Genomic DNA, 26320 nt, shown 5'->3' with positions numbered 1-26320 from the left:
TGTAAAAGCTGTTGAGTTATGCCAAAATGTATATTTTAAAGGTACCTTGACTTCAAAATTTGGATATAAGGATATGTTGCTTTGGAAAAGAGTCTCTGCTTTTGTTTCCACAGAAAGCCAGAGACTATGGATTTGTTCCAGATTAAGATACATCAGGTTTGACCAGCCAAGACCCCCTGAAAGGTCTCCAATGACACCATGGCCCAGATGATTCAACATCCAGAATGGTTTCAAGTCAACTGGCTCAGATATACAGCCTCACGGACTACTCCATGATCCTAAAATTTTCTTTCTGTCTCCAGAAGATACAGCGCCCCCCTCCAGCAGGAAGTAGTAAGAGAAGCTACGCCCAAATTCCCAAATATACCAAGCTGGCTTTAGAGATGGAATTGGCTCACTCCCCCTCTAAACCCAGACATATTGCTCAAAAAAAAAAAAATGGTTAAGAGATTCTTATGTCCCAGATCAGAAGAGCCCTCTGGTGTGGGACAGACAAAAACCAATATTTTTATTTAAAGCAGGTTGATTATAAATACAATCTCTTTCTAAAGAAAAAAAGGGGGATAGTTTAGATATGATAGGATGAAAGGGTAGATTAATGAACCTACTTTTAAAGAGTAACAACTTGTTTAAAATGTTTTACATTGCTATAGATTTTAGTTTATTGATACAAATTTAAACTTAATTTTGTTATACGGTATATATATTTCTATTCTTGTTTGAGGTATTATGTTTATGTAACTCATTTAAAATTGTAATGGATAATTAAAAAATAGATTAATAGTTAGTCATCTATGATAATATTTGTAGCCATGTTAGTTAAGTCTTCTAGGTATACATAGATATATTTCAGATAGATAGGTAGTCTTCAAACACTTCAAAGACCTACAGAATATGGCATTTAAAATGTTTTAAAAGTTTAGACTTTTTGGACAGTGAGACATGTCTGCTCCTGACAGCACCGATTTACTTCAGAGAGGAGGATGGACATCGAAGACACTCCATACGAAGTTTATCTTCACCTTGACAAAAATAGCCATTTGGGCAAGAAACTGTTCTTGCCTGGACTGCCTGATCAACTGGACATGCAGGACCCATACAAAGGTGACCACTGAACTTTGCTTGACAAAATGGTCCTTCAAGTTCCTGCTTTGCAGAGAAAACTGCCAGACATTCTACAGGACACAGAGAAAAGTGAATAAGAGACTCTAGGCCTGTGGGCTGAAGACAGATGCCCCAACTTTACAAGAGAACTTTGAATGACTGTCGAGGCTGCCAGTTGTCTCTGTCTACCCTACAAGACTCCTAAAAGTTGCTTATATCCTTCTCCATTTCTCAGGTAGTAGTATATCCTTCTGAGGTCTTTGATGTGGTTAAAGACTAGATACTTACAATTTTCCTTAGTTATAATAAAAGATAAGTTAGATATAAAACCTTAAACTTACAAATAAAAGATAGATAGGATCTCTTCTTTAATATTGTAACTGTAATTCTTACTTGATAATTGTTTTGTTATATGTAATTTTACTATGTTAAAGTTAAAACCTTCCTTTTTAAGAAAAGAAAAGGGGAAGTGCTGTGGAATGGTCTGTATGTCAAGTGTGTTGCTGATTGGTCAGTAAATAAATCACTGATTGGCCATTGGCTAGGCAGGAAGTATAGGCGGGACAAGGAAAAGAATTCTGGGAAGTGGAAGGCTGAGAGAGAGACACTGCCAGCCGCCATCAGGACAAGGAAGATGTAAGGTACCAGTAAGCCATGAGCCATGTGGCAAAGTAAAGATTAATAGAAATGGGCTAAATATAAGAGTAAGAGCTAGACAATAACAGGCCTGAGCTAATGGCCAAGCAGTTTAAATAATGTAAGAGTCTGTGTGTTTATTTTATAAGTGGGCTCTGGGACTGGCGGGACTTGGTGGCGGGAGCTGGAGAGAAATTCTCCAGCAACAATTGTTTGTTTGAGACAGGGTCTCACTAGGTTACCTAGGTTCCTGAGACACTGGACACAAACAATTCTCCTGCCTCAGCCTCACTGGTAGCTAAGATTATATGTGTGGATTCCTGTACCTGTTTTTGAAATGTTTTTCTTTCTTTTTTTCTTTTTTTTTTTTTTTTTTTTTTTGGTTTTTCTCTGTAGCTTTGGAGCCTTTCCTGGAACTCACTCTGTAGCCCAGGCTGGCCTCCAACTCACAGAGACCTGCCTGCCTCTGCCCTCCAAATGCTAGAACTAAAGTCTTGTACCACCACTGGCGCCCAACAAGTTGGCAAGAGTTTCCACCTAAAACTAAGAAAAGATTCTAAAACAGAGCTAAAAACAGCTTCCTAATTGTCCCTCTCAAATGAGCTGCAGCTGCCGGTTTGAGCTACTGGTGGGTTCCTGGCGTGCACCTGCAGTATGGCGGGAATGAGGCCTCTGCAAGTGGCATATTAAGCTGCGTGGTGGATTTAGCCTTTGCTAGTACAAAACAAAACAAAACAAAACAAAACAAAACAAAACAAACAAAAAAAAGGTTTCTGGGCTACACACTGCTTGGATAAAAGCATAGACACATGATAGCTCCCAGAGCTGGTGGTAAACGTACCACCACCATGTTGGGAAGCTGAGGTGGGCGGAGCCAGCAGCCACAGCTGCTGCAGTTTAAAGCAATAGATTCACAATAAGACAGATTCAGATGTAATAGTTTACAATGTGTGTAAAATATACATAGGCTTAAAAGAGACAAAAAAGGTGATATATACAGTTATATAAACAAATACATAGTTTTAAAAAATAAAGTCTTTAAAGAAACAGTAAAATTAATATAAAAAATAAGCCACGTAAAGATGAATATTATACAGAGAGTCTGGATTGTGTTGTCTTTGGGATTTTTAACTGCAGAAAAACATTTGATTGTAAAAGATGTTGAATTAAACCAATATGTATATTTTAAAGATAACTTGACTTCAAAATTTGGATGTAAGGATGTGTTACTTTGGAAAGGAGGCTCTGCTTTTGTTTCCACAGAAAGCAAGAGGCTATGGATTTGTTCCAGATTAAGATACATCAGGTTTGACCAGTCAAGACCCCCTGAAAGGTCTCCGATGACACCATGGCCCAGATGATCCAACATCCAGAATGGTTTGAAGGCAACTGGCTCAGACAATACAGCCTCATGGACTATTCCATAATCCTAAAATTTTCTTTGTGTCCCCATAAGATACAGCGCCCCCCTCCAGCAGGAAGTAGTAAGAGAAGCTACACCCAAATTCCCAAATTATATGTAATTTTACTTTGTTAAGGTTAAAACCTTCCTTTTTGAAAAAAAGAAAAAAGAAAAAGAAAAGGGGAAGTGCTGTGGGATGTTCTGTATGTCAAGTGTGTTGCTGATTGGTCAATAAATAAATCACTGATTGGCCAGTTGCCAGGAAGGAAGTATAGGTGGTACGAGGAGGAGAAAAAAGCTGGGAAGTGGAAGGCTGAGTGAGAGTCACTGCCAGCTGCCATGATGACAAACAGCATGTGAAGATGCCGGTAAGCCACAAGCCACGTGGCAAGGTATAGATTAATAGAAATGGATTAATTTAAGCTATAAGAACAGTTAGCAAGAAGCCTGCCACGGCCATACAGTTTGTAAGCAATATAAGTCTCTGTGTTTACTTGGTCGGGTCTGAGCAGCTGCGTGACTGGCAGGTGAGAGAGATTTGTCCTGACTGTGAGCCAGGCAGGAAAACTCTAGCTACACACCACCACCTGGCTTGCCAGCTTTTCTTAATTTAAATCATCCCATCTACCTTTTGCCTCTGGGCTTTTACCTTTCTCTATTTCTGTATACCTTTCTTTACTTCTTACTCTGTGGCTTGCTATGTAGCTGGGGGGCTGGCCCCTGGAATCCTCTTCTCCTTTTCTCACTCCTCAATCTTCTCTTCCCAGATTTCTCCTCCTATTTATTCTCTCTGCCTGGCAGCCCTGCCCATCCCTCTTCTGCCTTGCTATTGGCTGTTCAGCTCTTTATTAGACCAATCAGGCATTTTAGACAGGCAAAGTAACACAGCTTCACAGAGTTAAACAAATACAACATAAAAGAATGCAACACATCTTTGCATTATTAATTAAATGCTCCACAGCATGAACAAATGTAACACATCTTAAATTAATATTCCACAACAAATCACATGACCGAAACTGCCAAGTTCTGCTGCTTGCTGGGGCTGGAACATGTCCCCCTCATTCAATTACAGCTTTACCAACTTTCTGTTTTTGATAGTTTACCTTCATTGCCTAAGCTTGGCTGTCCTTGAACTTGCTCTGTAGACCAGGCTGGCCTCAAACTCAGAGATCCACCTGCCTCTGTCTCTGGAGTACTGGGATTAAAGGCACACACCACTATACCCTGCTCTAAGGTTTTTTTAAATTTCTTTTCACAAGTTGAAAATTTAGCTGGGTGGGATCATGCCCTGAGGTCACTATTCCCTTTATTCTATTTCTTAATCTGTTTATCTTTTTGAACACAGGACTTAGCTCCATTCCACTTCCTGGTGCTCTTTTTCTCCTCAGCTTGTTCCTTTTCATTATAAATCTATGAGCATGAACACTGGTAACCACACGACAGAGTCTATACTAGGCTGTGTTTAGATTTCCTCTGCCAATGGAATTAATCCAAATCTCTTCACTTTAGCCTCAGGCAGACTCTTTGGGCAAAAAGCAGCCACTTTCTTCACCAAAATATCATATGAATGATCTCTAGGCAACATACTAAAATTCTTCACCTCTGAAACTTCTTGAGCCAGCACTACCCCCACCCCCCCCACCCCCCACCCCCCCCACCCCCGCACCCCACCCCCGCCCCAGTTCAAATTATTCTCAGCACAACTGTCTTCCATGCTCCTACTAGTATGGCCCATTAAGCAGTGCTTAAAGCATTCCACTCCTTTCCTAACCCAAAGTACCAAAGTTCAGATTCCTCCAAACAAAAACATGGTCAGGCCTATCATAGCAATATCCCAGCCCCTGGTGCCAACTTCTGTCTTAGTTAGGGTTTTTATTGCTGTGAAGAGACACCATAACCATGACAACTGTTATAAAGGAAAAACATTTAATTGGTGGCTTACAGTTCAGAGGTTTAGTCCATTGTCATCATGATGGGACACGGTGGCATGCAGGCAGACATGGTGCTGGAGAAGTAGCTAAGAGTTCCTACATCTTGACCCACAGGCAATAAATAGGAAGTGGTCTGAGGTACTAGGTGTGGCTTGAGCATATCTGAGACCTCAAAGCCCACCTCCACAGTAACAAGCTTCCTCCAAGAAGGCCACACCTACTCCAACAAACCCACACCTCCCAATAGTGCCACTTCCTATGAGCTTAGGGACGTAATTACACTCAAACTACCATAAAACCCTTCCTTATGTTGCTTTTTTTTTTTTTATCAAGTATTTGGTTATAGCAAGAAAATTAACTAATACAGTGGTCATAGAAAACAATGTACTTTGATAACACACATTGTTAGGTGTGTTTAATTCCAAGAAAAAATTATATTTGAAGGAATGGATGAAAACCTTAACTGCATGCCAGGCAGTGGTGGCACATGCCTTTAATCCCAGCATGCGGGAGGCAGAGCCAGGTGGATCTTTGTGAGTTCGAGGCCAGCCTGGTCTACAGAGCGAGATCCAGGACAGACACCAAAACTACACAGAGGAACCCTGTCTCAAAAAAACTAAAAAAAAAAACAAAACAAAAAAAGAAAGAAAAAGAAAAAGAAAAAGAAAGAAAGAAAGAAAGAAAGAAAGGAAGGAAGAAAGAAAGAAAGAAAGAAAAAACCTTAACTGCATCTTGATAGCTGTGCCTCCTTCTTAGGTTAATCCTCCCCCTGCCCTGCTCTCCTCTCTCTCTCTCTCTCTCTCTCTCTCACACACACACACACACACACACATACACACACACACACACATACACACATCTTTTAGTTGGAAATATTAATACCAATCTTATCCATCTCACAGATATGTGGGAAAGATCAAATAAATCTTGTGAATTAAAGAGCTTTCCAAGCACTAATTTCCCAAAGATATGAAACACAGTTACAACTAATGAAAAGCCCTTTATAAACCACTGGGCTCTAACAATTGTAAAACAATCAATTTTTTTGTGACATTTTCATAGCTCCTATAGAAAATAAGTCTAGTGTTGTCCATTAGCTCAATTACCGCTCCTTTGCAAGAAGATTCCTCATGTCAAGGAGGACCTTTGCTCGGTTTCGTTGCTTATAGTAACTTTATGTCATTTCTTGCAGAAAACCCATATCCTGAAAAGTTATCTCATGTTCTGCATTTGCTACCTGAGAATAGATGGCCTCCATGCCCTGCACTAGAATCTTGTGATTTATTTAGCAAAAGCAATTCAGGAAAGCCATCATTGGAAGGACCTAAGCGTGTTCCTGTATCACTGCACACTTAAGTGATACTGTCCTCTTTGAGCAGGTTCAGAGTAACTATGCTAAGCTGGGCTTAGCTCAATATTTCCCGAATAAATGACCTCTGGAAGGGAATTCGGGGCTTCTGTGTAGTTGAGTGGACTGTTTGCTTTTCTTCCCCGCTTCTGATGTGTTTCTTCTTTTGTATGATTTGTCAGTTTAAACCAGTGCAAACCAGCTTTTAGGGTTTTGTTTGTTTTGATTTCCAGTACTGATGTTTGGAATCAGGTCCTTGTATATGCTAGACAAACACTCTACTGCCCCTGTGCTCTATTCCTGCCTCCAAATAGCCATGTTTTTCCAGGTTAAAAATGGTGGAACAAGACAGAAATAGTGGTACATGCCTATAGTACTAGCACTTATGAGGCTGAAGCCGGAGGATCACAAGTTCAAGGCCAGCCTGTGCTATATAGTGAGACTTTGTCTCAAAAACAGTTAGACCCATTTGTGTATACTTCCTTGCAATGGCTTGACTAAATGGAAGTAGATTTTCCCCCTACCTTATAAAATCTCTGAAAATCTAGATGTGGAGCCTAACACTGGAATAGTGGCTTCACAGCATCGCCGATGTCCCAGGCTCCTAGCGCCTTTGAATCACCATCTCAGCTAGTGTCGTTCATCTTCTGCTTTGTGCCTCTTGTTGCCAGAAGTCCCTCACTCCCCAACTCACAGCCACATTACAGAGATTACAAATCAAAGGACCTTCTAGCTGAGAGTCTGAGAAACTCCATCATGTAGGTCTGGGGTGTGGGATTCAGTGGTAAAGCAACTGCCTAGCATGCAAGAATCCCTGGATTCAATCCATAGTGTGGGGTGGTGTGCAGCAGGGGCAGGGGTGGGGTTGTAAGGACAGACAGACGTACTACCTATGCAAATCTCTGTGGCCAGAACAGTCAGCCATACAGACGCACCCACCCAGGGAGGCACCTTCATCCAAGTGTATTGCCATCCTGAGCAAACTTATTGACAGTATTCTGTTAGTAAGGGAGAAAGTCAGGATTTCTCTGTAGCTTTGGAGCCTGTCCTGGAACTTGCTCTGTAGACCAGGTTGGCTTTGAACTCACAGAGATCCTCCTGTCTCTGCCTCCCGAGTGCTGGGATTAAAGGTGTGCGCCACCACTGCCTGGCCCTCCATCTTCTTTCTTTAACCACACATGTAGAGGAAGGGCTAATAACTCCCTGCAGCTCCTAATACAATATCGGCACCCGTCTGTGTGAGGCCCCTCTTTTATGTTTATTTATTTATCCCTTTAGTCTCACAAACCACCCCCATTTCCCTATGCCACTTCAGCAGTGGTTTTGACTGTAATTTCCTTTACTTAATCAGCTTTCCTGAGTTATAATTTGCATGAAACAATTCAACAATTTTAACTATTAATTTTAATGAAATCTAACAAATTATGTCCAACCACCACCACAATTAGAATACAGAAAATTGCCATCACCCCCAAAGCCACGTTGTGTCTTTGTGGCCCTCATTCCCAAAATGTTTCCTTTCTGTCTATCCTCCCACCCATTTTTTCTATACAGTTGTACTCTTTCATATACATGAACTCATAGCTAGCCATTAGCATGTCGTCTTTTGACAAAAGTGTTCCTATGCTTTGAACACTTTTGTTTGTTTTTGGGAAGACTCATGCCCTGTGGAACACACATCAATCTGTTCTAATTGCCCTCTCTCTACTGACTTATCTTTTGACTTATTTTTTAATAACCTTCTTGAGGTTTTATCTACTTTTGTTTGTGAGTGTTTTGTCTGAATGTATGTGCCCCAGGAGGCCAAAAGAAAACATCACATCCCTTAGGACTGCTATGTGGTACCATGTGGAGGATGGGGATCCAACCCGGGTCCTCTGGAAAAGCAGCCAGTGCTGCTAACTGCTGAGCCATCTCTCCAGCCTCTGAGTTCTTTATTTTAGCAGAATATCTTTATTTATTCCTTGACAGCTTCACACATGTGAACAATGTATCTTGAGTACTCCAAACTCCCCCCACACTCCAGCTCATCCCCTCCATAATTTCTGTCCTCTCCTTTTTTGTATGAGTGACCTACTCAATCCAACCAGTGCTGCCTGTTGGGATGTGAAGACCTGACCTTGGCGGTTTGACCTGTGTCACTACACTACTTACTTTAATTTTAACTTTAAAATTAAAATATTATAGCATTTCCTTCTATTCCTTTTCTTTCTTCCAACTCCTTTCAGGTCCCATTCTCCTCCTCACTTGCTACAAAACCGTTGGCTTCATCATCCCTAATTGTTATTGGTACACACACACACACACACACACACACACACACACACACACACAGAGATACACAAATACAATCTGTTGTGTCCATTCAGTGTTGCATGCGCATGATTTTGGAGATGACCATGTGGTATTGGATAGCCAATTAGGAGGTTGGATAACCAATTAAGTGATTCCTCCAAAAAGGAAGACTGCTGCCCCCTATCTTCCAACCCTGTAAAATCTCTTACTTGTCTAAAGTTCTTTGTGGTGATTTGAGTAAGTATGGCTCTCAAGGACTCATGTGTGTGTGGCACTATTAGGAGATGTGGCCTTGGAGGAAGTATGTCACTGGGGAGGTGGGCTTTGAGGACTCATATATGCTCAAGCTATGCCCAGTGACACAGCTGCTTCTGCTGCCTGTGGATCCAGATATAGAACTCTCAGCTCCTTCTCCAGCACCATGTCTGCCTGCACACCGCCATGTCCTGCCATGATGATGATGGACTAAACTTCTGAAACTGTAAGCCAGCCACAGGTTGTCCTTTATAAGAATTGCTGTGGTCATTGTGCCTCTTCACAGCAATAGAAACACCAACTAAGACAGAGCCCTTCCACTTCATCATGTGTATTGGTATTGTCCTGTTCAGGTCTTGTTTAGGCAGTCATATTGAGGTATCATGGATGAAGCTTCCCTGTCATTTCTACAAGACACAATCTCACAATGTATTTTCTGGTCCTCTGGTTCTTAAAATCTTTCTACCCTCTCTTCCATGATGTCCCCTGAGCCTTAGTTACAGGAATTGTATCATAGATGTGTCTATTAGGGCTGGGCACCCCATGATTTCTTGTTCTCTGTATTTTGACCAATTGTGGTTTTCTGTGTGTTACAAAGAGAAGCTTCTTTGATGAGGGTTAGGAGCTACACACACCTGATTCTTTTTTTGTTTTTGTTTGTTTGTTTGTTTGTTTGTTTTGAGAGAGGATTTCTCTGTGTAGCCTTGATTGTCCTAAAACTAGGTCTGTAGGCCAGGTTGGTCTCAAACTCACAGAGATCCTCCTGCCTCTGTCTCCCAAGTGTTAGGATTAAAGGTGTGCACCATCACTGCCCGGCTACTCCCTGCTGATTAATGAACTGTCTTCTTGTTATTCAGTTTGCTATGCTCTTACACATGGATTATTAGCCCCTTATTAGATGTATGGCCCTACTTTGTGACTTATCTCTTCACTCTGTTATATCCTTTATTGTATTTTTCCATTTCTAATTTGGTGTGTGTGTGTGTGTGTGTGTGTGTGATAGGGTCTCTCTCTCTCTCTGGCTGTCCTAGAACTCCTTACATGAACGAGGCTGGCCCTGAACTCACAGAGATCCACCTGCCTCTGCCTCCTGAGTGCTGGGACTACAGGCAAGTGCCACCAGTGCCCACTCCATTTCTAATTTGATTTCATTCTTTTTCTTTTTCTGACATATCTCTCTGTGTTGCTAAGAGGCAAGAGATAACTTTTTTTTTTGCTAGGGCTTTGGTTCCAGGGTCTTTGTTTTAGAATTCTGACCCCCTACACTATGCAGAAATAAATTTTTGTTGCTTTAAGACATCCTATGTGTGGTAATTAGTTATGGTGAACAAATAAAATGTGATTTTCATCTATTATGTTTACCTGTCAGAGAATTTTCCCTACTGTGCCTATATCATTTCTGGACACAAGGTTACTCTGAACTCCATACTACCATAAATAATAATAAAAGTGGACATAGTCACAGATATCTACATTTTAAATTGTACGAGACCTTTCTGCAGAACACAGACGAGAACAGAACTGCTGGGCCAGAGCCACAAACTGACAAGTGACAAGTGTTAGTCACTTGTCTCATCATTGGGACAGAACACCTGGCAGAAGTCACCCAAGAGGATTTGTTTGGGCTTGTGGTTTCATGGAGTACCGTCTATTGTAGAAGAAAGAACATACATTGCTTTTGTATTTCTGGATCTGGGTTACCTCATAATGTATAAAAATTTCCAGTTCCATCAACTTTGGTGCAAATTTCATAATCTTTTTCTTTGCATCTGAATAAAATTTTATTGTGTCCACACATTTCATTATCCATTCTTCAGTATGACTCCCTTCTCCAGCTATTGAGAATAGAGCAGCAATGGACAGGGATGTGCAAGTGTCTGCAGTGTTTCTATAGAACACAGAGACTTCTGGATGTGTGTCTAGGAGTGGTATAGCTAGGTCACATGCCTGAGGAGTTCAGAAAAGAGTGGTTGTAGACCACCATGGATGCTGCAAACTGAACCAGGGTCCTCTGTAGGAACCACAAGTGCTCTTAACCACTACACCATTTGTCCGGCTCCATTTTCTTAATTATAGCCATTGTGACTGGGGTCAGAGGGATCTCCAAGTAGGATTTTTAAAAAGCTTTATTTTATTTTTAATAATGTGTGTGTGTGTGTGTGTGTGTGTGTGTGTGATGTGCACTAAAATGCAGATGCTTTCAAAGGCCAGAGGCCTTGTAACCTGTTGAGTTAAAGTTATAGGTGGCTTTGAGGTGTCCGCTGTGAATGCTGGGAACCAAACTCAGGTCCACTGCAAGAGTAGTATATGCTCCTAACAGTTGAGCCTTCTTGCCAGCCCCTCCAAGTAGTTTTAATTTGTGCTTTCCCTAATGTTAAAACTTGAAACAACTACTTTTTATTATTATTATATACATGTATGTATCATGTGTGTGTGAGTGCAGGTGTGTGTGCCATGACAGGCATGTAGAAGTCAGAGAACTTTCAGGAATCAGTTTTCTCCTTCCACCATGGGATCTGGGCATCATATTCAGGCTGGCAGGCTCCCACAGCAAACACCTTTACTTGTTAAACCATCTTGTTGGCTCAGGATGCTGACATTTGGAAAGGCTTTTTTTGAAAGCCATTTTTGTGTTTGAGAGTTCTCTCTTTAGTTCTGTTTCCCGCCCCTTTAAATTGGGTTGCTGTTTTCTTGACGATCTTTTTTGTTGTTCTTTATATATTCTAGATACCAATCCCATCTGTGTATCGCTGGTGAGGATTTTTTCCACTCTGTAGGCTGTTTCTTCACTTGATTTATTTGCTTTATTGTATAGATTTTGGTTTGTCGTGTCATTTTCAGTTAAGTCTAAGAATTTTCAAATTTCCTTCTCCATTTCTTCAGTGACACAGTCATCATTCAGTAGTGTCCTGCCTAGTCTCCATGGGTTTGTAAAATTTATGGCTTCTATTGCTATTTCTAACTTTATTTCTCAGTGGTCAGATATAAGGAATTACTTCAATTTTCTTTTTATTTGTTGAGAGTTGCTTTGTGTCCTAATATATCATCTATTTTAGAGAAAGTCCCATGGGCTGCTGGGAAAAGATGTGTATTTTACAGTGTTTGTATGAAATGCTCTGTGATGTCATTTGTTTCTCACTGTTTAGTTTTTGCTGGAGTAATCAATCTACTGGTAGAGTGGGATACTGAAATCACCCACTATGATTTTGTTAGGGATAATCAGTGATTTTATATCTAGTAGAATTTGTTTTATGAAATTTGATACTCCTGTGTTTTGTGCATATATATAATGTTCTCTTGATGGATTATTGTAATGAGTCTTTTCCTGTCTCACCAGCCAGCTCCAAAATAATGACATGGAGACTTATTAATTATGAAAGCTTGGCCTATAGCTTAGGCTTATTCCCTAACTAGCTCTTATAACTTAAATTAACCCATTTATTTTAGCCTATGTTCTGTTGCATGGCTTATTACTTCATCTCTCTGCACTGCCCATGCTGCTTCCTCCATGTTTGGCTGGTGACTCTGTCCTTCTTCCCAGAGTCCTCTGTTTCTAGAAGTCCTGCCTAATCTCTTTCTAGCTATTGGCTGTTCAGCTTTTTATTACACCAATCACAACAATACATTTTCACACAGTGTACAAATATCCCAAAACAGATTATTCTCTCTCTCTCTCTCTTTTTTTTTTTTTTTTTTTTGTTTTTCGAGACAGGGTTTCTCTGTGTAGCTTTGCGCCTTTCCTGGAACTCACTTGGTAGCCCAGGCTGGCCTCGAACTCACAGAGATCCGCCTGGCTCTGCCTCCCGAGTGCTGGGATTAAAGGCGTGTGCCACCACCGCCCGGCCAGATTATTCTCTTAATCAGTATCAAGAAACCTTCTTGCTGGGCTTGCTAGTGCAGGCCTTGAATCTTCGCACTCAGGAGGTAGAGGCAGGCAGATCTCTGTGAGTTTGAGGCCTGGTCTACATTGTGAGTTCCAGGCCAGCTAAGACTACATGATGAGATCCTATCTGGGGGCTGGGGGTGATAATGGAGTGTGAGAGAGAGCTTCTTTCTCTCTCTTGAGTGGATTTGGTGTGAAGTCTATTTTGTCAGATATTAGAATAGCAATGCCATGTGTTTCCTAGTTCTGTTTGCTCAGAATATCTTTTGCATCCTTCTATCCTAAGACAATGTTACAGCTTCCTTTCTGTTGCTGTGATGAAACACTGACTAAAAGCAAAGGGATAGTTTGAATAGGAATGGCCCCCCATAGATTCACATGTTTGAATGCTTAGCCCATAGGGAGTGACACTATTAGGATGTGTGGCCTTGTTGGAAGAATGTCACTGTGGGGGTAGGCTTTGAGGTCTCATATGCTCAAGCTATGCCCAGTGTGGTATACGGTCTCCTGTTGTCTGTGGAGCATGATGTAGCACTCTCAGCTCCTTCTCCAGAACCATGTCTGCCTGCACACTGCCATGTCCCACCATGATGATAATGGACAAAACTCTGAAACTGTAAGCCAGCCCCAATTAAATGTTTTCCTTTATAAGAGTTGCTGTGGCCATGGTGTCTCTTCACAGGAATAGAAACCCTAACTAAGATAGGGTAGAAAGAAAGTTTATTTGGCTGACACTTCCAAGCCACAATCCATTAAAGGAAGTCAGGGCAGGAACTCAAAAAGGAACCTGAAGCAAAAACCATGGGGAAACACTGCTTGCTAGCTAGCTAGCTCTTGTCTCACTTTGACACATGCTTAGCTAGTTTTCTTATAAAACTAAGATCACTTGTCTAGGGATAGCACTGCCTACAAGTGGGCTGGCCTCTCCTGCATCCATTAATAATTAAGACAGTCCCTATAGACAGGTCAGTTTGACCTAGGCAATTCCTGAATCCAGGCTTTTCTCTCAGATAACTGGCTCTGTTGACAATGAAAGCTCACTAGGACAGATTATGTGTATCTTTGATGGTGTGTTCCTTGGAAGAACAAATAGAGAACACCATTTGTTGGACATCCTGCTATAGATGAACACATTCTGATGCAGTAAACTGGCACAGCGTTTACCTGTAGTGGTGTTTCCTGGCTTCTCAGTTCTTGGATTAAAACTCTTCTAAGGACCATGAATTTTTTTATTTGGGCAAGTTTACAGTTTGAGCATTTAGCTTAAACTCTAATGTCAAATTTTCTTTTTCTTTCTCTGTGTAGTCCTGGCTGTTTTGGAACTCACTCTACAGACTAGCCTGTCATCGAATTCACAGAGATCTGCCTTCCTCTGCCTCCCGAGTGCTGGGATTAAAGGCGTTGCACCACCACTGCCTGGCCAAAATTTTCTTTTTACTTTTTGTACAAAGTTTTTTGTTTTTTTTTTTCGAGACAGGGTTTCTCTGTGTACCTTTGCGCCTTTCCTGGAACTCGCTTTGGAGACCAGGCTGGCCTCGAACTCACAGAGATCCGCCTAGCTCTGCCTCCCAAGTGCTGGGATTAAAGGCGTGCGCCACCACCGCCTGGCCAAAGTTTTTTTTTTTTTAAACACTCATTTGTATGTATGTGCACATGCCACAGCACTGGAGATCAGACAAGGGCTTGTGTGTGTATGTGTGTGTGTGTGCATGTTATAGCATGTGGAGGTCAGACAGGTCTGGCTAGCCAGTTAAAGTCATTGTTTACTGCTCTAGTTTACAGTGTGAATCTGGGAGGGTGGGGGCATAAAAAATGAGGCGGACTAAAATCTCACACAATAGCCAACTTATTCAGAGCACTGCACAGTCTATATTGAGGGTGAAGAAGAGTCACCTGAATAAGGTGTAAAATCACAGGGACAAGCTAACAGTGGCAAAAACATGTTTTCATAGACGCTATGAACAACAACAGCTGACGTAAACTCACTGCTGTCTGATACCCCTGGGAGGAGCATGAAAACACATTCCACGAACAATTCTAGTTTGAAGAAACTGAGGTCACAAGATTCTTGTTTTCTTGGAGTTCTCTCACAAGTACTCAGAATTCTCACATGACTCCATTCTTGGACTGTGTTCTGACACTTCATTTTGAGTACCAGAACGATGGCCAGGCCATCACACACACCTAGCATCTGAATCCTACCCTTCATGCTTGATGGGCAAATGCTAACCATTGAGCAACCTCCCAGCCCTGTTTGTCTGGTTTCTGAGATGGTATCAGGAAGCCCGGCCTGGCCTGGCCTCTCTGTAGGCAAAGGTGGATTTGTACTCTGTCTGTGAAGGGACAGCTGAGTCCATTTTCTTTTTAGTTAAACAATGTAAGACTTTGATCATATTCTTAGTCAGAGGTCAACTTTCTTGACTAGTTGTTCCTCAATAATCTTGTGAATTAGACATTGTAAATTGTTTCCATTGTTCTGAGACTTGACTGACCAGAAGATGTTTTATGGTAACTTAACTGTCTGACCATAAACCTATAACATGTAACTTTCCCATGATCATCAAAATAACAGCAAAATTCCACTTTTAATCACTTGTTCACTTGGTATAGAGATATGACTGTGCCTTTAATCTTGGCTGCTTTCATTACCCTACTATGGGAGACTGAAAATATGGTCTGGCTGTTGTTAAATGTCTACTTTGCAACATCTTGGTGTTAGCTACCTGGTTTTCAACACCCTCCTACTTCATCTTCCTGAGTCCTGAGATAACAGGAGTACCTCCATATAACCTAGCTACTTCTTCTTCTTCTTCTTTTAATTTTTTACTTAGTTTTACTCTGTAGCTTAGGCTGGCCTTGAACTCACAGTGATCCTCCTGCATCAGTTTCCCCAATACTAAGATTACAGGTGTGAGCCATCATGCATGGCTCTCAAAACTTTCTATTCCCTGAGGACTCTTCATCAGACGCTTCCTAATATACAGCATCCGTGAAAACTGAGTCATAAGCACCTGCCTGAGTTTAGGGCCACCAGGGATTACCCACCTTTCTTAGGTTCCACAGTCAGTAAAACACACCCAATAGCATCCAACTGAAGGCCTGGATCATCTTTTCTGGTTCAGTTTCCTCTCCTTTCTATTCTTCCCCCAACTCCCCACAAACCACCACCACCTCTCCTTCCTTCCTTCCTTCCTTCCTTCCTTCCTTCCTTTCTTTTTTTTTTCCTGAGACAGGGTTTATCTGTGTAGCTTTGCACCTTTCCTGTAACTCACTCTGTAGCCCAAGCTGGCCTCAAACTCACAGAGATCCACCTGGCTCTGCCTCCCAAGTGCTGGGGTTAAAAGGAAGATCACTTTCTGATACAAATCAAGGCCAGCCTAGGCTATATGAGCCTCTGCTTTAAAAACCGCAAAACTGTACCATTTTAGACAGACATGGTATCTGACACATGACTTTAATTCCAGCATTCAGTAGGCAGAGGTAGAAATGATTACTGTAGGCACAAGGCCAACCTGGACTACAAGATGAGTTCCAGGACATCCAGAGCTACAGAGTAAGACATTGACTCAAAATACTGGGGCTGGGGGCTGGAGAGATGGCTCAGAGGTTAAGAGCATTGGCTGCTCTCCCAGGTCCTGAGTTCAATTCCCAGCAACCACACGGTGGCTCACAACCACCTATAATGAAATCTGGTGTCCTCTTCTGTCATGCAGGCATACATACAGACAGAACACTGTATACATAATAAATAAATAAATCTAAAAAAAGAATACTGGGCTGAAGAAATGGCTCAGTGGTTATGGTGGTTTGAAAGAAAATGGCCCCCTAAAGGAGTGGCACTATTGGGAGGTGTGGCTGTGTTGGAGTAGGCATAGCCTTGTTGGAGGAAGTGTGTCACTGTGGAGATGGCCTTTGAGGTCTCCTTTGCTCAAGCCATGCCCAGTGTATCTCAGACCATTTCCTTTTGCCTGAAAGTCAAGATGTAAGGACTCTCTGCTATTCTCCAGCATCATCACGTCAGCCTGCACACCTTGTCACACTATGGATGTGGACTAAACATCTGAAAATGTAAGCCATTCCAATTAAATGTTTTTCCTTTATAAGAGTTGCTGTGGTCATGGTGTCTCTTCACAGCAATAGCGACCCTAAGACAGTGGTTAAGAGCTCATACTGCTTTTGCAGAGGACCTGAGCTCAGTTCCCAGCATCCATATCGGGCAGCTCATAATGTCCTGTAACTCTAGCACCAGGGGAATCTGACCCCTTGGGTACCAGCACTCACATGCACACATTCCCCTCCTGCATACTCATATACACAATTAAAAATAAAAATAAATCTTTTAAAACAACAAAGTTAGAATTTTACCAGGTACTGAGGTATCTGAGCAAAGTGGTACTAAGCTAAGAGAATTGCTTGTGCCCTGGAGTTTGAGATCAGCCTAATAACAGAATCACCTCTCTCTCTTTATGCATGTATATTCATGTACGTGTGTTAGTGTATGTGAATATGCAGGTGCACACGTGGGTGGGTGCCTGTGACAGTCATAGGGCAACAGTTCCCAGCACCCGCAATGATTGTCTTACTATTGCTTGTAACTCCAGTTCCAAGGGATCTGACACCTTTTTCCGGACTCTGCAGATTACCTGCACTCATGTGTACATATCCACACAGATACGTATATATTTAGTATATATGCATATATTTGCATATATACTACAATTTAAAAAACAATATAAAATAAATCTACCAAGAAGTATCATTTTGGCAAATGGGTTTCATGCATATTAATTTACTCCTTTGTTAGGTGTATGTCATCACTTATGTTGCTCATGAATCTTGCTTTGGGTAGCTTTACCTCTCATTCTGTGGCATAAGTCAGGGTAGCTGGCTGGGGGCTGCAAGATCTGTTTTTCAAGCCGGCTCACTCCATGGCTGGCAAGGAAGTGCTGGCCCCTGGCCCAGAGTGCAGCTGAGTTCCGGGCTCACTCCATGTTCCTCTCTGCATGGGCTTCTTCACAGGCTGCCTGGAGTTTTTCCCTGGCATATGACTGGACACTGGGAGCCAGCATTCCCAAAAAGCAGAAAGCTGCACTAGCTCTGATTTTATCCAGTCTCCAAAGAAAACAATCTCCCCTCTCAAAGACAGAATATCAAAGTCACAACGTAAGAACCTGTGGAATGGGGTATGGCAGTGCATCATTTTGTGAAATTATTACCCACCACAGAATACTAACAAATGGTGCTAGGGAATGAAGTGGCTGCTAGGCCTCTGATCTTCACATGCAAGTCAGGCTGAATTGGAGGGACCTGGGTGGCACAGAATGAATGTAGTGATTCAGAGCTCTTGTGTAGAAAACGGAGGTGGGTGGGGTGCTTCAGTGGCAGGAAGGCATCTGGCTTCAGGAGGTGCTAAGCATTTTCCTTAAGCATCACCATGGAAGTTATTAGTCATCTGGCAAGGCTCCAAGACTTTGTCCCATTGTTGGGGTGGGTGGGTAGATAGGGTACTTTTGTTGCTGTTCCTATCCTTGTCTTCTGCTTGATGGTAGTGGTACAGCCTGTTGGGTAGGTGCTGAGAACTGAATCTGGGTCCTCTGGAAGAACAACTGTAAGCATTACAGCTTGGATGGAAAGGTATCCTGGCAGCCCGGAGCCAAGGAATACCACAAAGTCACACCACACAACAAACCTCACACAAGAAATTTATTAGGAGGGAAAAAACCAGGAGCGGTTGCCTGTGCTCCAGTGAGAAACAGCAGCAAACTGAACAGGATACAGAGCTTATATAGAGTTTCTTGGGAGGAGGGTGGAACTTTTCAGGATGGAGATTGGTGGGATTTCATGGGACTTGGGCTTTTTGCTCTGCATGGTCGGGGCAGGGTCCAGCAGTTAGGGCAGTTAGAGTGTCCTGTGAGTGGAGCTTGGCAGTTAGAGGTCCTGGGGGAGGGGCCTGGCCACTCGTGTGGCTCCAGGGGCTTACAGCAACAAATGCTCTTAACTGCTGAGCCATCTCTCCAGCCTATATCCTATTGTATTTATGTATATAATTTTCAGGCTAAGAGTGTAGCTTAGTGGTAGACTACTTGCTGACGTGAGCCCTCAGTTTGATTCCCAGCACCTCAAAAAAAGTTAAGTTTTATTCATTTAACACATTTTAAGAGGTGGGAATGTAGAGTGTTTGCTTGCCTAGAATGCACAAAGTGCTGGGTTCTATCCCCAGGACTATATAAATCCCAGCAGTAGGAAGTTTTGGAAGAAGGATCAGAATTTTAAGGTCAGCCTAGATTACTTGGGGAATTTGAGGCCAGCTATACAAGAGATTGTCTCAAAAGAAAAACAAAATCCAAACAAAACCACTAAAACCAAGCAAACCATATCTCTCACATGACTAGCCCTTTCTCTTGCGTTAACCTTGTTCTAAACGTTAAGACAGCTGTGGTGCTAGAGGCTGGCTAGGTGGCTTGGAGGCTGGCTGCTCTTCCAAAGGACATGGGTTTTATTCCCGGCCCCCACATGGCAGCTCACAACCATCTGTAATTCTAGGTTCAGAGGACCACCTTCTGTTGTGGATATTGCTCTGTATAAATAAAATGCTGATTGGCCAGGAGCCAGGCAGGAAGTATAGGTGGGACAAGCAGAGAAGAGAATTCTGGGAACAGGAAGGCTGAGTGAGGAGACGCTACCAGCCGCCACGATGAGAAGCAGATGTTAGGATACTAGCAAGCCACGAGCCACGTGGCAAACTTATAGATTAATAGAAATGGGTTGATTTAAGATATAAAAACAGGCCGGGCGGTGGTGGCACACGCCTTTAATCCCAGCACTCGGGAGGCAGAGCCAGGCGGATCTCTGTGAGTTCGAGGCCAGCCTGGTCTACTGAGTGAGATCCAGGAAAGGCGCAAAGCTACACAGAGAAACCCTGTCTCGTAAAAACCAAAAAAAAAAAAAAAAAAGATATAAAAACAGTTAGCAAGAAGCCTGCCACGGCCATACAGTTTATAAGAAATATAAGTCTCTGTGTGTTTACTTGGTTGGGTCTGAGCAGCTGCAGGACTGGTGGGTGAGAGAGATTTGTCCTGACCGTGGGCCAGGCAGGACCAGAAAAACTCTACAACCCTCTCTGGGCCTTCCCAGGTATCAGACAGGAAAATAGTACACATACACTCAATCAGACAAAACACTCCTACACATTAATAAGCCAAGAAAAACACAAAACAAAACAAAACGAAACAGAAACAAAAAACCTGTGACCAGGCTGGGTGGTGGTGGCACACTTCCCAGCACTTGGGAAGCTGAGACAGGAGAATCTCTGTTTGAGGCCAGCATAGTCTACAAAGCAAGTTCCAGGACAGCCAGAGTACGTAGAGAAACCCTGTTGGGGGGGAGCAACTGTGGCCAGGTGTGGTTGTGCATGTTTGCAAACCCAGCACTTTGCAGGACTAGATTTAGCTCCATGGGACCCTGTCTCAAACAGCAAACAAAAACAAAAAACAAAAAAGGAACATTGGTAGAGTTGGAAAGACCAGCCAAGTACAGCAGCAAGTGCTTGTAATCCTAGTGTTGGTTACGCTGTGGCTGCTCCTCGTGGCTGGCGGAGAGTCACGAGCCATAGTTACCTTTTTAGAGTTTTATGGGGGGGGGGAGAGGGAGAGAGGGAGGCCGACTGGAGGAAGGAGCGGAAAGGAGAGAGGGTGCACAGAGGGCCCACCCGCTTTTTAGGCTGGGACGCTGTTGAAGGCTGATGACATAATTAAGGACCGAATCCTTACACCTAGGACTTGGGAGGCTGAGGCAGGAAGATTACCATCAACCTAGGCTACCTAGTGAATCCCAGGTCAGTATGTGTTATATAGTAAGAGCTTGTCTCCAAAAAAAGTTGGCGTGATAATGACAATAAATGAGGGTTATGTTTGATGATAACTTTCCTTCCATACTTGAGTTACAAGAACAGGCTAGTATGGTTTGAATGAGGAATGTCTTCCATAGTTGTGGGCATTTAGACACTTGGTCCACAGTGGCCCTGCTTGCATTTGGCTCTCTACGTTTTGTGCTTGGGTTTTGAAGATGTAAGCTCTCAGCTTCCTGCTCCAGCTGCCATGTCTCTTATCCCTCTGGAAAGGTTAAGCCCAAATAAACTTCCTTCCTTAAATAGCTGTGGTCGAGGTATTTTATCACAGCAAGAGAAAAGTAAAGAGTCTGCGTAAAGAGTATCTGTAAGAGTTTATAGGTCTAGAGGTGAGTGTGGTGGCACACACAGATGATTCCAGCACTGGGAGATGGAGGCAGAAGCATCAGGATTTCAAAATCAGCCTTGGTGTCTATATGAGTCCCTATCTCAAAGCCCCCTCCTGAAATAAACCAGTAAAATAATATAAACTTCTAGTACTATTTCAGTGTTCAAACATGTATTATTATTATTATTATTATTATTATTTTCAGACAGGGTCTCACTATGTAGCCCTGGCTGTCCTGGAACTTGCTCTGTAGACCAGGCTGGCCTTGAACTCACAGAGATCCGATCCACCCACCTCTGCCTCCAGAGTGCTGGGATTAAAGGTATGCACCACCACCACCACTGCCTGGCCTATTTTTTTTTTAAACAAAAATAGAAATAAAGAGATTTAGTAGTGTCAGCAAAGGCTAGCAGTAAGTATTGTGTTTTAGGGCAATATTAGTCTCCATTACAACTATTCAACTCTGGCATATTAGTGTGAAAGCATACACAGACAATTCACAACTTTTCATTACATTATATTATTTTCACATTGTGATTTGTGCTGTTTTGCTATTTTTTTTTGTCAACTTGACACAAACGTAAGACATATTTGGAAAGAGGGACTCTCAACTGAGAAATTGCCTCCATTAGATTGGTCTGTAGGCAAGTCTGTAGGGACTTTTCTTTCTTTCTTTTTTTCTTTTTCTTTTCTTTTTTTTTTTAAGATTTATTTATTATGTATACAGTGTTCTGCTTGCATGTATGCCTGCAGGCCAGAAGAGGGCACCAGATCTGATTACAGATGGTTGTGAGCCACCATGTGGTTGCTGGGAATTGAACTCAGGACCTCTGGAAGAGCAGCCAGTGCTCTTAACGTCTGAGCCATTTCTCCAGTCCTGTAGGGCATTTTCTTAACTGACTGATGTGAGAGGGCCCATATTATTGAGGGTGGTGTCACCACTATGCAGGTGGTACTGCACTGTCTGAGAAAGCAGGCTGAGCAAGCCCTGAGGAGCAAGCCAGTAAGCAGTGTCCTTCCCTGGCTTCTCTCAATGGACTGTGACCTAAGACAGTAAGTCAAATGAGCTCTTTCCTCCTAAAGTTGCTTTAGCCAGTGCTCCATCACAGCAATAGGAAGCAGGCTAATACAGTTCTTGAAAAAGTTAATATAGGCAGGAGAGGCTCAGTGGTTGAGAGCACTTGCTGCTCTTGCAGAGGACTTGGATTTGGCTCCCAATGTCCACATGGCAGCTCATAACCCTTTGCAATTCCAGTTTCAGGGATCTAATGCCCTCTTCTGTCTTCACAGGCAAAAAGAACTGGAGTCCTGGAGTCACAGATGGTAGTCAGCTGTCATGTGGGTTCTTTGGGAGAACAGTTAGTGCTCTTAACTGCTGAGCCCTCTCTCCAGCTCTAAAGAAATTACAAACAGTAAAATTATACCCAAACCATTTTTAAAAGAGGAAACTAAGTTTTAGTAACAGAGCTGGAGCAATCTTTAGTGGTGGTTTAATTTGATTTTTCTGTGGTTGACTGTTGGCTAGTCTCATGGAAGGTTTTTTTTTTTTTTGCTTGTTTATGGTTGCTGGTTGTAGTGGCATAAACCTTTAATCCCAGCACTTGGGAGGCAGAGGCAGTCAGGCATTTCTGTAAATTCAAGGCCAGCCTAGTCTACCCAGTGAGTTTCAAGAAAGCCAGTTACATATTGTAACACTGTTAAAAAAAATTGCATTTTATTATGTTCATGTTTCACATCCTATAAGTGGAGGTCAGAAGACAACTTTCTGGAGTTGCTTTTCTTCTTCCACCATATGGGTCCTGGGGACAGAACTCAGGTCCTCAAGTTTGGTGGCAACGCTTTATCTGTCCTCTTGCTAACCCCAAACAATGCTTTCTTCAGTCCAGAAGACTGAATGAAGGTTTTCAACACTGATTGCCAGAGTGCTCTGTTTAATGATTAAAATGTATACTTCCTGAGTGCTGGATTAAAGACATGTGCCACTATGTCCGGCCTGTTACCAGTTTTCTTAATCAGCAGCAACAACAGCAGTTAAGAAAAATAAAGGAAAAAAATGCAAGGAAAAAAAAAAAAAGACATAGAAGATGGTGGCTGCTTGCTAGGTGCTGATACTGGGCCTGTGTTTTCCAGGACCACCACCTGTGAGTTGTACAAAGTCCTGGCGCTACGGCCAGCAACGCTATGGGCATCATGGGAAGATGAAAGGAGGTAATGGGAGACAGAGACACAAGACTCTGGGCTCACTACAAGAATAAACCATTTTTTATTTTCCCCACTGTTTACCTGGCTACCACAGAGAGCACTGTAAGTAGAGCTTGATCAAACAGTATCTTTGGTCCCTTAACTGCACTCTTCCTTCCACACTTCTTTGTAAATGTTATCTTTTCCCCCTTATCTGACTTCTTCCTTTTGTATTTCTCTGTCCTTTTGGCCTTGTTTTGCCCCAGAGAACACTCTTTCTAGGCTTTGTCTCATGCCTGCAGTTTTCCAAAGTCACAGGGCCATTTCTGGGTCAAGGTTTGTGTTTGAGGAAAGAACTATAGATCATCTGGACCCCAACACCTGGATGTAATGATGGTGCAATCATTTTGAAGTGGATGCATTCTCATTATGAAGGGGTTAGGTATCTTGCATGAAAGCTCTCTTCTGTTTGGGTATTCTACGCCACTTCTGCTGTGAAATGGAAAAACATGTAGAAAACAATTATATGAAACTTTATAACACTTGAGAAAACACCTCGATTCTGTTTATACACAGTGTACTATTTCTGCAGATAGCATCCAAAATTCCCCACAGGCAAGGCTTTCATCCTCATTAAAGGTTGGCCTCAGCTAGCCATCTGGGACTGTTCTATTGTTTTCAGAATTTTACATCCAGTTATGTACACTTTCTAGAACACATTCTCTATTAATGTTATTAAAAACAGGTACTTTTTGCAATGGCAATTTAGTTCTTTTACAAGTTGACTCCTCACAAGAAAATGACTGCTTATTTGTACATTGCCATTTCAGTAATGGTTCTTGCTTTTATTGTCCTATCATTGGCTTTTTCTCACACCATAGTGTTTTTTCTTCCCACCAAAAGACAAACAAAAACTAAAGCAAAATCAAACCAACAAATACCCCAAATCCCAAAAACATAGGGGAAAAAACACCCAAAAACCAGCCAACCAAACAAACATACAAAAACCTCAACCCTTCCCAATTTAAGGCAATGCATGTTGTACTGTGGGCTTATGTACTAATCTTATACCCCAGGTCGCCAGGCAAGGGACTGTCCCTGGGCTTAATTTTCTTTTAAGGGCATGGGGATGTGGCCTTTTTATTGATCTGAGCTCACTTGGAAGGTAACCAACAAAGCCGAATGTCTCAAAAATGAAAAGAATGAACTCTCCAGTGGTGATTAGCAGGGATGATTCCTGAAGAATTAGTGGACTGAGATGCTGCTGAACTCTATGGAAGCCACAGGCTATATGATGCTCTTCAGGGGTTTGCTCTACTCGAGAGCCACATCTTTACTAGCTTGCCAAGTAACACCATAAGAGGATTTATCACTAAGTCAAAGTAGGCTCACTAAGTATGGTCACCCTAAAGTTCACTTTTAGCAGCTACTGTCACTGATATCCATTGTGTGAATGTGGGTTCAAAGGAGAATCTGTCCCTTTTCCATCTTGTGACTTACACGTTCTGGGATCCTAAAATGCATCTGAGCTGTTGTGACTTCACCCTTCCTGGTCTTCCTTCCACCATGTCATGTACATGAACAAAAGAATGACTGCCCAGAATGAGGACTACCCAGCTTCCTCAGATAGCCAGGTGGAAGAATATATGCATGGATGAAACAACCCAGTATTCTGAAAATATTTAATGGGAATGGACTAGAAACACGGGGTTTCAAGAGCTGGCATCTTATTAGTGGTTATTTGCCAATACTCTGGGATTTAAGCAATCGAGGAAAGAGCAACCTTGACTGAAGTTTGTATTTATTGTCCTCACGGTAGTTTTTTTAATAGCTTCTGAATTGATACAGTGTTTTGTTCTCTCTCTAGTTATGAATGAAACACTGCTGAGTGTTCCTAACACAGAATCTACTTGCTTTGAAATGGTTAGAACAGTTTGACTTTTAAGCACACTGTTGATCAGATGTTTCATTGAGGAAGCTATCAATCAGCTGTGCCAGTCTGATTCTGTAATGAGCACAGATCCTAATGAGTCGATTTGCCCTGTTTCCAGAACAATGCTTAAGGTGGATTCTGTTCTTGAATAGTAATCTAAGAGATTTGATGACATTTTGTTGGCATGAGGTCTGATTTTCCCCCAACAGAATTAAGAATTCTAATGTTGAAAACTTGCACAGATTTGTGTGGAAAAAGCATAGGAAAACAAAACAAAACTCTGCAGAGTAATCTGTCCTGGAGTGGTTAGAGGAGGGGGAATTTTGGTTGAGATGGGAAGATCACTTGAGCCGAGGCAGTCGGAGTTGGCCTGGGCAACATGGTCAACCCTTTCTCAAAATAAACACAGAAGACATTCAACCTTCAGAGGGGGGATACACGTGATAAGGAGGCAGAGCTGAAACCAGGAACTGCAGTTCAAGGAATGCCAAGAATTTCTAGGCAATCACCAGAAGCCAGGAAAAGGCTGGAAGGCACCTCCCTACAGGTTTCAGAGGGGCATGACCTTGTTGATACCTCAGAATTTTTTTGAGGTGCTAAGAATTGGGGATTAAACCCAGAGCTTCATGTACACTAATCATGAGCTCTACTAATGAGCTATGTCCTCAGCCCCAAAGCCATGAAACAATACATTTTTATTGTTTAAAGCTATCCAGTCTGTGGCATTTGTATTGGCCCAAAGAAAACGACAACTGCTAAAAATATTTTTGTGGTAGTGATTGAATCTGGGTTCTTATTCATACTAGGTAAGCACCCTACCACTAGGCTACATTTCCAGCCTTCTTTTTACTTTTTAAGAAAGGGTCTCCTAAGTTGCCCACATTATTGCACTCTATAGCCAAGCAGACCCTGCCTTCTGTCTCAGAATCCACAGTATTGGGGAGTACAAACCACACTACCATATTCAGTTCTTGTGTCTTTAACATACATTTTTTTCACTTTATAGATACCTTCTTTAGCTGAATCTTCTATTTTACTTGTTCTTAGATGTATCTAATGTGACTTAAGTTGTTTTTGTTTTGTTTTGTAGACAGGATTTCTCTCCCTGGCTATCC

This window comes from Peromyscus eremicus, chromosome 3 (genome assembly GCF_949786415.1).
Source record: "Peromyscus eremicus chromosome 3, PerEre_H2_v1, whole genome shotgun sequence".
Classification (NCBI taxonomy): Eukaryota; Metazoa; Chordata; class Mammalia; order Rodentia; family Cricetidae; genus Peromyscus; species Peromyscus eremicus.
This window is presented reverse-complemented; position numbering follows the sequence as displayed.